At 31.8% G+C, this 14,640-nt stretch overlaps 1 pseudogene across 1 annotated transcript in view; it reads right to left on the bottom strand.

Moving 5' to 3' along the window:
• Positions 1-10,996, bottom strand: part of LOC143242884 (techylectin-5A-like) — a 44,804-nt pseudogene extending 33,808 nt beyond the window's left edge. Inside the window, exons 1-2 of the transcript XR_013023388.1 lie at positions 10,649-10,996; positions 7,584-8,173 (exon numbers count right to left, since the gene is read on the bottom strand). The product of XR_013023388.1 is annotated as a techylectin-5A-like (transcript). The remainder of the gene's footprint in view (positions 1-7,583; positions 8,174-10,648) is intronic.
• Positions 10,997-14,640: the final 3,644 nt, after the last annotated feature.

Here is a 14,640-nt window from a genome sequence, read left to right as displayed (position 1 = left end):
AAGATCCAGGTAAAATTTTTAACTATATTAATGAATGATATCGTTTAAAAGATGTTTGCTGGTACATTCTTAGAGTTAGAAATATTGTTTGTATTATTTAACAATATACACCTACTCATACGATATTATAGTGTTAATATAAACCTGTTAACGATGAATACATTATTGTCTTACCAACTACATGCAGACATATCACAGATACAGAATATTACATTTCTATTGAGAGTAAGCTCAGTTAAACTACCAGTTAACTCAACTAGCATTGAAGAAAATCTCCGAACATGAATTGTGCTGCGATCTTTTGTCTGTATTGAAAAAGAATTCCTATAAATCAATTTCTACAACTCCTGGTCATGAATCTCTATTTCAACTAAAATTTCAAATCCTAAACATTTATCACGATTGTATTAAATTTAGTTCAGATCTTATATTGATATATTTAATTAATTTGATATTATTCCAATTAAAATTATGATAACAATGATTGTTAGCTAAATGATCTGCTTATGTTGATTATTCTCTTTGGGTTCAGTTTTAAATAACTACATTTATCGAGTTAAAATAGTATCATATTATTTATTTACTTGAAGTATTTTACCTCAAAATTTTATTTATCTCTCATAATTATTGTCTGAACATTTTTGCTAACAACACATTTTGATTATTTTACAATGTTTTTGTTGTCATTATGATTAATATGTGAGATAATTTTAGTCGATGATTAAAGTGTAAGGTATATGTTACAGTAAGTCCTATTTAACAATATGGTATTACATCTATTATCTTACACTTTTGTTTTCCGACTCTGTAATGTGCCTGAGTTTCTAATAAGTGTATTTCTTGTTTTCTCTTCAAAAAATCGTTATCATATAATTTTAAGTAAACTTTTGACATATTGCAGATAGTTACTTATCAAAATTTATTTCTTCATGTTATATTACTGATCCATATTGCAGGAAACGGGTTTGGTGGACACAATGTGTAAAGATTTTCTACAAATGACAAGGATAATGACATTTATGAAACAAGCTGTGCTCAAACCTTTAAAGGATCTTGGTGTAACGACAAATGTCATGATTCCAACCTCAATGGACTCTACCTGAAGAATATACATGAGAATTATGCTGATGGTGTGGAATAGAGTACATGGTAAGGACAGAAATACTCAGTTCCAGATGGGAAGATGAAGATACGACCCCGATGCTAAAACCAGTACAATTTGTCAGGAACATCAAACCAATTGTATTTGTGATTCATATTTCACTTATAAGAAATATATCTTTGATGTTTGGAGAGACTGCTTTAATTATCTTTTAAATAGTAGTTGCAAGATTAATAATAGGGTATCAATAATCCCAGGGCTAAGAAACTACACAGAATTACTTTATGTTAAAAAATCTTCCATTTTGTATGATAAAAGTAATAATTCAACGTTTTAATATTAGTTTAAAATCAGTATGTTTGGAAGTTGATTTAATACTTAAAGTAATTCTATATACAAAATTAATAAAAATTATGTTACCGGTAGGTGATCACGTGACAATATAGTGTTACTGTGAGATTAATCTAAAACAACGAACTAAAAGTTTTAAATAATAATTTATAAATCCAATAATTTATTTGCATATCACGATAATGGTAAGAATAGTTTTGTAGATCACCGTCGTATTTCCCATTGTAAAATAGCATCGAGATTTGTATACTAATTACGTTACTGAAATTATTCCTGAAGAATGGGTACAGTTTTTCCACAGAGAACAACAGTAATGACATTTATGAAACAAGCTGTGTCCAAACCTTAAAAGGATCTTGGTAGTACAAGAAATTTTATCGTTCCAACCTTAATGCACTCTATATGAACGGTAAAAACAACAGTTATGCAGATGTGTATATGTAGTAACAACGTGAGTCACATGATGTTGTCTTCAGTAGATGGTTATAGTGAAACAATAATACCTGATAGCGTGAGTTTGCGAGATGTGTCAAAATATAGAAACTATTGTGTTGTCGTTAATAAACGCACTACATGATACAGGACTAGAGAGACATGATATCATATACAAAATATATATAAACTGTATTGAGCATGTTTCTCCAAGATGTAGGAGAACTGGATATTCAATCATTCTTTTTACGACTCGGTTGTTTTTCTTTGTTAGAAGAAGTTCTGTAGACTTCCATGGATCCTGCCTTGAGTCAAATGGGCGGACATAGATCAATTGAAGTAATTTCCCGTAACCGTCGCGTGAAAATACCCATTCTGCATCTTGGAGCTAAATAACATTGACCCGAGCAAGCACCAGAATCCCAAAACGAAGGCTATTACTTGAAGTATCAATTGTGACAGGAAGAGGAAATGCTCACTTGTCAACTCGTTTATCCGCAGAGTGTGAAAGATTCTATAGGTGGTATGTAAGAGATTCTCACAAAAGCACAGAAAGATCTGTCTGTAGAAGTGAAATATGAGATATATCGGAGATGCAGCAAAGAAAAATAAATTTCCAGCTCCGTTGTACGAAATGGTACTTACAGTTTACAATCACTGTACCTTCTTCTCTAAAGCAAGATGAATGAGAATCATTACAGTTAATGTAGTGAGGGTCCATAGTAGCACTCAAAGATATCATGGTCTTTACAATCACAACGAATACAGTTCACAGAACTACAACAATATATCTTTTTATGACCAAACTGCTGACACTGATGACATCATAGAATAATAGGAATAGATAGCCATAATTAACAATGAAGTTATCCTGGAGATGTAAACATCGAAATGACAACATTGGCAGCATAATTCCATCTTTACGAGTAGATATACATCACACTGCGAAAACTACTTGGCAGAAGACGGAGACACCAGCAAAGCTCTCTAAATTATGGCGTTTTTCAAATCCCCCCTAAACAATAACTTCTCATGAAGAATTCACAGCTGCATGAAAGGTAACTTCAATTGGTATATCCCTCATATATATCCTAGGAATTTGGGATAATTTCAGTGTGTTTTCTTGTGGATTTTCCACACAAATGCCCATAGAATGTAGCTTTTAACTGACTTTAAATAGCCATCAAATTTTTCATCTCTTATGAATAAAAAAGGAAGACATATGTCCTAACTTGTTTTCTGACAAAAAATGGAAAATAAGAATATGAAATGCAGAAGCAAGATTTGTTTAATATTGATGCTCAGAGTCTTCAAGACGTTGTTATTTACCAATAAGATAAAATGTACATTATTTTATTTTTGTATAATTGGGTATCCATAATAAAAGGAGAATGATTCGGTGCCCTCTGATTACACCCATCATGAAGTCCTTCGAGGGGACACATATACTATACTCAAACATCAACATCAGACACAATGTCCACAGCACACTTTGAGAAAACCAAACACTGGTACTCAATTGACCCTAGCCCAAAAGAAAAAAGCCGAATGGTTCTAAGGATGACCAACATAACGCCATTCGTTTACATAATTCAAGGGCAAAGATGTCTATTATAGTGCCCGTGACACCATCCAACAATAGGATCATTTTACTCCCATTCACAGGTCGTCACGAGTGATAAACACATGGGTAGATGTTCAGATCCAAGAGGAGGTAAAGTGAAAGTACAGAACTTTCTCTGGGAGGTCTCCTCACCACATACATGAATTTACCTAGCGGAGTTCATTGATGTCAAAAACAATCAAAACAATAATTGGTTGATATAATGATACTTAAAAGAACTTGTTTGAACTGTTGACATTTAATATGTGGTTCAAACATTATCCTGGGTATTTATAAACTTGTAGATTGCTACAGTATAATGATATAATTATGAGATTTTAGATGGTTAAATGGAATTTCAGAAATAAACTGAAAAAGTTGAATAAAGAAGAGCCTAACAGAGCAAAATGAGACTTCCAACTATGTACAAAAATTAGCATGGTCAATGACTCTGTGGTATAGACTAGATGAAGTATACATAGGATTAAATAGGAAAAACCATATATTTATATAGACATACACAGAATGACTATCTGAACAAGAAACTGAACTCTGTGTAACAGTACATAAAACCTCTGTAATGAACAGAAGAACATAAGAATCGAATAGGAAGACTTGAAAAAAGAAATCTATCTTAGAAGCTATATTCTGTTTCACAAACTACAACTACTAATAAAATATTTTCGTTTCAATTTGTTGGGATAGAAAAATATCAGAAGCTAGAGAACATTTGGTTGGAGGAAAATCAGCACAATTCATTAGACTGTTTCAGTCGGCTATACGGATCACAGTGACAATCAAAATGGGGAAACTAACTTCTAGTACCGAACCCGCGACCCTCGGATTATGAATCGCACGCCTTACGCGCTTGGCCATGCCGAGCCCCCGATAAAGAGCAAACAGATTTCATGATCTAAGATCAATCCTAATGTAATGAGTTAATTGATTCGTTAAATTAAAATGCAGTAAATTTTAATAAAACCAAAATATTGTAATTAACTTTGGTTTTAAAATTAATGCTAGAAGAAATAAATTTGTCAATTAATTAAAACCAACCAAAAGAACTGATATAATTCTTTACATACTAGAAATTTGGTTAATAGAAATCAAAATATTTATAAATTATTTCTATTTCTCTAAGTGGACAAAGAAAAAATTATTTTAATATTTGTTGCATGGGATATTTTATCTGTATTTTACACATTTTACTTCTATTACATTTACATGATAATAGCAGCATTCTCTCTACAACTATATCATTATACCTCGCCAGAAATGTTTTTTTATGTCTCCCAAGCCCTTTTTTTATATTCTTGGCATAACTTGTAGAAGTAATATGTGAAGTTTCAATAATCTTCCATTACTGGATCACCGAAAGAGTCAAGAGATATTGTATATTTTGATTTCAATAAAGTGAATTAAAAATAAGAAAGATGTAAAATTAAATTTGAATTTCCTTGTACTTGTATTTTTACAGCTTTAATGGATAATGGAATACTCAATAGAATCAAAAATGTATATTTTAAGTTGTACAGAGAAACCTGTGGTATATAGAGCACAGATAGCTAATTATACACCTTTGTACATAACTTCAAAAAAGGAAAATGTAGAAATCAAGTATAACTTTTATAATATAACTTCCTAATCTTCCTTGGGTTCTTTTGAATTTTTATTTTCCATAGAAAAAAGCTGGTATCATAACTTGACAAAAAGATAACACATTACTTTAACCGTTTCAACAAAAGTAAACCTGGTGTGAAAAACTGATTTGTTCTGACATCACCACAGGATGAGAAGAAACGTAATTTTAAATACACCTGTTTAAATAATGTATTACTTTAAACTACGTTGTATAATTAATTCCATTCATGGCAGGAATTTCTCTACTAGATATATGGGTTAAGTAATGATACCCAGAGGCATTCACATAGGAGGGACTGCAATTATCTTGCTCCAGCTTCAAACCAAGTAAGGAGCGAATAGTTCCCCTGAATAAAAAAAAATCTATGTTTACCAGATTAGGAAATTCATTAAATTATAATTCAGAAGAAATACGGTTCTTTTCTTAGTTATCACTTGGAAATATAAATGATTATCTTCTGATGGATGGATGTAAATATACAAAAGTTTCTGATCGTATTAATCTTGTTAGCCAAACGTAACCCAAGTTCAACAATATATTGAAGAAAATTGATAAATCCAGGACAAATGAGAAAACCAAGCTATTTATTAGATATACAAGATTGTTTGGTATTGGTGTTATTACATAATTTATTTTGTGAGTCAATATTTAATAATTGTTCAGATACCATAAAAAGAGAGTTTATATATATTAATTGAAAAGGCGATAGATACGATGAGCTTGGTAATGTAAAACAATAATAATCATACGTTTTGTTTGCGAGTACATTGTTGTCTGGACGTTACTAATATATTTGATGTTACATTACACAAACCATCAGTATTTTTCTCTTCACTTTCACAGAGTATTGTTGAATCTGCGACACTCACGTGGTATATATAAAATTCGAGGCCTCTGTAGATAAAGTATTTATATAATAGGTTCGCAAGCGAAATTTAGACAAAGTACAAAATGAAGTGAAGCCACGTGCAATATAAACAGGAAAAAAAAAATTTAGCTAGCATGTGAGTTATTGGCCTTAATTAGTTATTAGCGTTATAACTGTAAACCATTGCAATAATTAAGTTAATAATACATATTTGTAACTTATTCTAAAGATGACACAGTATATACCACGCGGCTGGTACAGCAGGTTTTACCAGAAAATATTACATAGAACAATAAACCCAATTTAATTATTGTTAAATGTTATGTTAAAATAACTATCATCACTCTTTTCTTACCTGTAAATTATTAGATACACAGACTGTATATTTTATTTATATCATTATTATAATATTTTTATCATAAGAACATTTTTACAATATTTTAGTTTAGTTTTAGCTCATCTATACGATTTAAAATTTAACATTAATTTAATAAACTTACAAAACTAACGCTTAATTTTCAACTATTAATGATAGAATAAAAACGAGAAAAGAAAGAAAACCACCTAATTAATCTTATGTTTATCAAAGAACTTTAAATAATGATTTGTAAAAAACGTTCATTGACAGAAATTCCATATTTTAAATAGTACCATCATGGAACAATTATCTCAATTTGTACAACTGTACATCCTTCATACAAACCAAAACCATCATTCAACAAGATACAATTATAACATTGTATTGCTTTCTATTAATCCTATTTTATTATCTTACTGAAAATTATACTGACGGGAAACTTTTGGACAAGATGATTTTTGTGACAGATTTGTCATGGAGAAGAAAATATAGAAGGTTCTTTAATTTAATTACTTGTAACAACACTGTTATAGTGTTATCAGTTTCTAAGTCCACCCAAGTGATGTTCTGTTCCTAGTGGTAGGGCAAATACGATTTTAGATTGTATATACAGAAATACAAGTCCAAAGAGATTATAATTTATTTGTAGATGTCACTGGTAAGGCTATTTTTGGAATACTGTGTTCAGTCTTTATCCACTTAACATCATTTTGGTAGAAATGGTCCAGAGAAGGGTTACTAGAATGGTGCTAGGAATGTAGGGGTTGTCATGTGAGGAAAGGATGAAATATCTTAAATTGTTTTCTCTTGAAAAAAGAAGAGTTAGGGAGAATTTAACTGAAGTGTTTAAAATTGTACAGGGAGTTAATAGTGTTGATGCATCATCGTTTTTAATACTTGATTTTGGTAAGGTAAGAGTTATTTTGTGATCAGACATTTTATTTTTATAACTAGGTAGTTGGTCTTTGGAATAGATTGACTTTGGATGTTGTAGAGGTATTAGTTTTTTAATGGATTTCAGAAAACGCTTGCTGTGTACATCAATGATTAGGGCAAACTTTAGGGATGTTATTACAATTAATTTATCAATACATTTTATTCAGTTTAGAGGCTGGAACAGCCGAGATGGACTATTAAGTTACATCTTGTCCCAAGGCGTTATGGTATGTTAACAGTCATTAATGAAAAGTATTGGCACTTCTAAATAAACTTCATATGAACTTTTACCTTTGGTTTTCAGGCTTTCCTTAGCCAGAGAAACGAAGACCTCAATGGACGCAACTATTTCGATTACACTGCACAATAATTTTTTTGAAAAGTTTTGCTTCCTGAAAAGTGTTTGCTGATTGTGACAGGTACCTGGTGGGTATGCACAAATATAGTTTTGGTTTTACTTCATCACGTAGGAACTCTGAGAAATAGACAGTTAACTGTTTACCGGCAATAACGTATTTAATTGCGTTTATGTTTCTAATACGCTATTAAGTTCAACATAATTAAAAGTGTTTTATTCCTGATTTTCGTTTGTATTCAATGTCCGGGGCATCACGTTGCAGTGTCCAACAGTATTCAGCAAGCATTGACGAATTCCAGTTGCCCTGACATCGTTTTTCCTTTGTAGCAATATCCTGGTAAAACTGAAGATTTTGATAAAACGTTACGTGATAGGCAAATTTGGAAGTGATTTTCGTAATCAGCAGCCAAAAATCTATAAAGAACACCCAACACTGTTCAAGAAGCAAAAATTTGTTGTGCAGTGTTATTGACGTCTCTTCATAATGTTTCTGGACGGTATCTGATCCAAAACTTGGACCAACCTAGAAAACAAACCAAATAAAGACGAATGTTATCATTTTTAAAGACTTATTTTTCTTGTTGCTGTCAAATAAAGAACATTATATAAATAGTTCTAACAGTCAAAATACAGAAAAGTTTACGAAATGTATAAAGTTAATAAACTGGTGATATTATTAGAAAACAGAACATTTGTGGTAAGTAACATAAAACAACTACAAAATATGAAGGTCTTACCGATCGTAGTTCTGATATATAGTTGATACAATTAACATTTAATATGGATTTTTAATTTTGTTTTAGATACCTGGAGTTTGTAAGGAGGGTTTTATAAAACGATAACACTGTATATCATTAATGACATAATTAGGGTTAGATTAATTTAATGTGTAAAAACAAAGGTAAGTCATTTAAATATACAGAAATAACATAACCTGTCTGATCTATGTAGGAAGAAACAATAACAAGATTAACATTGATATATAGTCATGTGAAAAAGTTAGGACACCCTATGAAAGCCTGTGTATTTTTGCAACATTTTTGGAAAAATAGATATTTAATCTCAATTTTAACAATACTGAGAGATTGTGGGAATATAACTGAACAATAACAAACAAAACTGAAGAAAATACTTCTCAAGGTTCTCTGTAAATGTAATTCTACAAAATGCATGTTCTAACTAAGGAAAAGTTAGGACACCCCCACATTTATTCAAACTTAAAATGGCTCAACTCAGCATTTTGAATGAGGCTTGCTCTATTTAAACTTCAGACATTGAGTTTTGTGTGCTCCTGACTGTTGAAACGAGATTGAACACCATTGTGAGTCAGGAGTTTAAAAAGATCTCAAAAGATTTTGAAATTAGCCATTCCACTGTCCGGAAAATAGTCAACAAGTGGAGGGCTTTCAAAACAACTGCCAAGATGCCCAGGTCTGGTTGTCCAAGCAAGTTCACCCCGAGAACAGACCACACGATGCTAAAAGAGGTCATCAAAGACCCTAACATGTCATCACGGAACCTACAGCAGGCTCTGGCTACTGTTGATGTGAAAGTACATGCCTCTACAATCAGAAAGAGACTGCACAAGTTTAACTTGCATGGGAGGTGTGAAAGGAGGAAACCTTTGCTCTCCAAAGAGAATGTAGACAAAGACCAGGACTTCTGAAATAATGTTCTTTGGACAAATGAGTCCAAAATTGAATTATTTGGACACCAGAACAGAGGACATGTATTGCGCAAACCAAACACAGCATTCCAGGAAAAGAACCTCACACCAAATGTGAGGCATTGAGGTGGAAGTGTCATGGCTTGGGGCTCCTTCATTACAGCAGGACCTGGACAGCTCACGATCATAGAATCCACCATGAATTCTATTGTGTATCAGAAGGTGCTTGATGATCGTGTGAGACCATCTGTACGAAAATTAAAGCTGAAGGGGAACTGGACTCTACAACACGACAATGACCCAAAACATACCAGTAAATCCACAAAGGACTGGCTCAAAACTAAGAAATGGAGAGTCCTGAAATGGCAGAGTCAAAGCCCAGATCATAATACCATTGAGATGTGGTGGGGTGACTTGAAACAGGCTGTACATGCAAGAAACCCCTCAAACATGTCACAGCTGAAAAAATTTTGCATTGAGGAGTGGGGCAAACTTTTTTCAGACCGATATCAGAGACTGGTAGATGGCTACAAGAAGCGTCTCACGGCAGTTATTTCAGCCAAAGGGGGTAACACTAGCTATTAGGGGGCAGGGTGTCCTAACTTTTTCTTCAGTTAGAATATGCATTTTTGTGGAATTAAATTTACAGAATACATTGAAAAGTCTTTTATTGAGTTTTAATTGTTTAGTTATATTCCTATAATCTCTCAGTATTGTTAAAATTGAGATTAAATATTTATATATCCAAAAATGTTACAAAAATACACAGGTTTTCATAGGGTGTTCTAACTTTTTCACATGATTGTGTACTTGGATCTTCTCGTTGCACACGTACGTGGACAACAAGAATTTAGTTACATTGTTCATCAGAGTTATATGATGTAGAAGTGTATTACGTCCAGTTTTTACTATAACGGAAAGAAAAACAACAACGAATCGACTCTAACATTCTCTTAAACCACAATTCTTCTAATAAAGTACTTTATTTTAAAACCAAATATTTCCATTCTCCCTGACACTGATTAAGTTTCAATGTAGATTTTTCTGAAATAATATTTGTAGGTTTAAATACTCAGTAACGTCTAATATTTCTTCCACAGACTGTGGTTTAGTGGTAAGTCTGAGGAACTATAAAGTGAGTTTCGATACCATAGGTGGAAAGACCACACCACACGTAGCCTATTGTAAAATTTTGTGTCAAACAAGAAAACAAACAAACCTTCTTCAGATGACGTAGAATTAGTAGTCACAACACAACAAATTTAAAATTTAATTAACACTTAAATCATAGACAATATCCATCAGTTGTCAACAATATCAAAATAAACTTACTTCTTAAAACGAATTTTTGTTGGTATAACTGCCGTTAGTAACTGATGTCTTTCAAAATAATATGACGTTTCAATTTTAGACAATAACGAACAGAAGTCTTTGTTAAAGTCTCGTGAACTTAAGTTGTTTTAATTTGTGTTCTCTCTCTAATAGCGAGCTTAGAGTCACGCGATCGCTTTACGCATCTATTATTGATATTACATATACTAATAAATAAACCTCAACAAATTATACTTTAAACCAGTGATTTTCAATGGGATCCACCACTTTAACACTCACGGGAAGAATTTCAAGTCGAATGGAAGGAAGTTTGGCTAGCAGAGGGTTATATACTTTCACAAACCTTTCCTTGGACGCAACATGCAGGTTTAATTCACCGTCCTTGAAACCCGAGCCAGACGTTGTTTGCTACCATCTGGTTAGCGACAGGTCAACTACACTCATGACTGGTGTGCCGTGGCGTAAACAGTCCTGTGTTTTCTTGTTATTTCTTCAGGTTTTATTCCAGTATCAGTAATTTGTACTATACATATGTATTCAGTATTGAGTGATCTATGAGGTGATGTTATGTTATTAGCCTGACACACCATAAAAACCTGCTAAATTACTAAAATCTAAGTTTTCTGGCGGTGTGTATCTTATAACATAGTTGAATAATGTTTTTGTAAACATGGGATCGTGGGTGTACATACCGGCAGTTTTCGTGATTTTATGGATATCATGGTAGCAAATGATTCTCATATATGTCTCATATCCACATGTAGCTAGTTGTGGGCCACTGTTCTATTTAGAATTAATATTAGTAAGTTATATTCAGAATTAATACACTGTATGTTATATTTACAATTCATTTACTTATAGTCTATACAGAATCATCAGTATTTTGTATTTAGAACCAATTTTCAATGGTCGTGTTTAAAATTGATACATTTTATATTGTATATAAAAATGTATATACACAATAATTAAGATACTCCAAATAACATTTATTGAGGTTGGTCTTATTTTTAAATATCCTAATAATCTTTGAATTAAGACAGAATAATTTTTCAACAGCAGGTTACTGATAATGCAGATGATGTCATGTTTTATATTTAAATACTAGAAATCATTTAGTTATTTTATTATCTATACCAAAAAAATAAAAAAAAAATTATTAAAAATTAAGACTTACGGTGCTGAGGAAAAGTCAGCACGCGCGTCCAAAAATCTACTTAGTTAATATAATTGTGGTATGTACCACGTTTATCACTTTGGTTACTATAGTTATTCATATTTAGTAAATTTACTGCCATGTATTAAAGACAACTGTAGACAGCTGAAATATATATTGAATTACTTAAACTTAGTACTGTACATTATACAAACATAGATAATTTTATGTGTAATTTTGAATGTCGCAGGTTTTGGCTAAATGTCTAGAGAACAGATGTATTAATACCTTTCCTTTCTTCTGCAATAATTTTTAGGGGTACTTTAATGTACTTAAGATATTTACGTATTAAAACTGATAATGTTATAGTGGTTTTCGTTGGCTTTAGTTGTGAAAGTGTATTTATTGCTTCACTCATGAAGTTTCTGAATCCATGAAAACTTGAGAATTTAATTATTATTAACATTTGTATCAACTAAAAATACTGTATTTAAAACTTTATTATGTTGTTTTTTAACATAATTCAACTAATTTTAACTTACACATAAACAGAATTATCTGAAGGTTGTGATAATTGGTCTGTAACAAAGTTAGAAAGTGTAATAACATTTAAAAAATGAATTTATCAGCTTATTTATCTATCGGTGTTTTCTTGTCAAGATTTTGAGGATGCATTTGTGTGAAAATACCTGGAGGGAATTTTATTTCTGGTTGTTTATTAGTTCACAGGACTATGAAAGATGACAGGGATTTATCTTTATTTTATTGTTTTTATAGTTTCATTTGTTCATATCAATGATTGCATCAAGTCGCTTTTACTACGTTTTCACGTGACTTTCCGTTATTCATATTGATAATTTATGTCCTTTATTGAGGATGAATGATATATTTAAATGTATAAAACAAGAAAAGGTATAATTTGTTTATATTTTCATAATGATAAAGAGTTCTTTTATGTTTGATTTTAACACATTTAAGGTTGGTGATTTCAAAGGATAAACTAAACGAGCAAAACCGAGTTTACGTGATGGAAGAAAGAAAAGAAAATATTTAGCTGGGACTGATTTACAGTTTTTATTTATAGTATGATTACTTAAGATATTTAGCTAGGACTGATTTACAGTTTTTATTTATGGTATGATTACTTAAGATATTTAGCTAGGACTGATTTACAGTGTTTATTTATGGTATGATTACTTAACTTGTTCGTCAGTATGAAACTAAGAATAAATGATGTTAGTCAGTCAATATTTGGACATGTTCACTTTGAGCAAGTTGTCTTCGTTCCATTGGTTCCACTAGTTTAGTACATCGCTGTAATCAACACCGGTAACGACGATTCTCAGGTTAGTACAGTACACACTGAACTATTTCAGTAAATTGTTTCTCATGTTGATGCTTCGTTCAAAATTCTTGGTTCAACATTTGCTCCACCAATAATATATACTGTCACGGTCAGTCTCACTATTCGTTTGAGAACGAGTGGCTGGTAATGACTAAGGTGCCTCTATTCTTTCGCTGCTAAATTACGGACGGCTGGTGGAGATAGTTCTCGTGTAGCTTTGAGCCAATTTAAAACAAATCAGTAGTTTATTTAGACAAATTTGATTAACCTAACGAATTCTGCAAAGTTTGGTTTAAAGTGGAGAAACTTTGGAACGAGGTGCCGAAGATTGCATTCTGAAAGAAAGCAAATGTCAGCGTTGATTTTTATTAGTCCCATTTTTCTTTGATAGATTGTTTAGGCAGAGAATTCATGATGAAACTTTGTAGAATGGACGTAAGCTTTCTAGATGTTGTCTAGCAGGGTTTTCTGTGGACAGTACGGCTGTGTGTATTGATAAAGTGGAAGCCCAAATGATCTCTGATCGACTGAGATGGTCACAAGCATTAGAGATACATATTGTAAAATCATATAGTTTGGCACTTTTACTTTGAAAGTAATTTTAGAGTCAGCTCTGGCCATTCGACTACCTTTAACATCTAGCATAATTTCTAACTAGTAAAATTTATGACCTTACAATTTCAGTTTTGCCTTTTACTATTTCACATGAAATTATTTTCAGCTCGATAACAGTATCTTATTTTCATTTTTTATTTTATTTATTTTTCATCTTTTTATCTTACTCTTATTTTAACTATGGAGAGCAGTCACCTTCCCATAACAGATGTTGGACATTGTGGGCTTGAGAACCCACATTTTGCTCTCCTAATTTCTAATCTTTTGTGAGACTAGTGAATTGGAGGCTAAGACTGATAGAGGGTGTATCCCCACTGCAATATGGGGTCCTACTTTATCAGTCACCTCCAAAGCATAGGTTACATTTTATAATCCCACATTGTAGTTTGTACATTAGGATCCTTTTAAAGATGTTTTGTTTATGGCTTAAAAATTATGATTATAGTTAATCAGAGGCTGGGATTTGCTGTTTTTAATGCAGTCCTTCCTCATGATTTTGTTTAGTCACTTGGCTTCATTTGGATGTAATTATTTAATTTCATTAATATATATAACACACACACAGAGAGAGAGAGAGTTATACTTAGATAATATAAATTACATAAGAACCAATTTATGGTTCTTCAGCTCATGACAACAACAAAGCCAATGCTTCTATTTTGACATTGTGTTAAAAATATGTCATTATACGAAATAACTTATTGATATGAAGTTATATTGTGAGTTATGACAAACATCATGGCTGTTGCCAATTTAAAATGAAAGTATAATATACTATCACTCACCTATAAAGATGAAGAGCATGAACCCAATTAATTTACGCATTATATTGTTTTTGTTTTTTTTAACATTCTGATTTTGAAATTTGTTATTGGTTCA

The sequence above is a fragment of the Tachypleus tridentatus genome, chromosome 1 (genome assembly GCF_004210375.1).
Source record: "Tachypleus tridentatus isolate NWPU-2018 chromosome 1, ASM421037v1, whole genome shotgun sequence".
Classification (NCBI taxonomy): domain Eukaryota; kingdom Metazoa; phylum Arthropoda; class Merostomata; order Xiphosura; family Limulidae; genus Tachypleus; species Tachypleus tridentatus.
The sequence above is the reverse complement of the archived record's forward strand: the minus strand, read 5'-3'. Positions and strand labels throughout refer to the sequence as shown.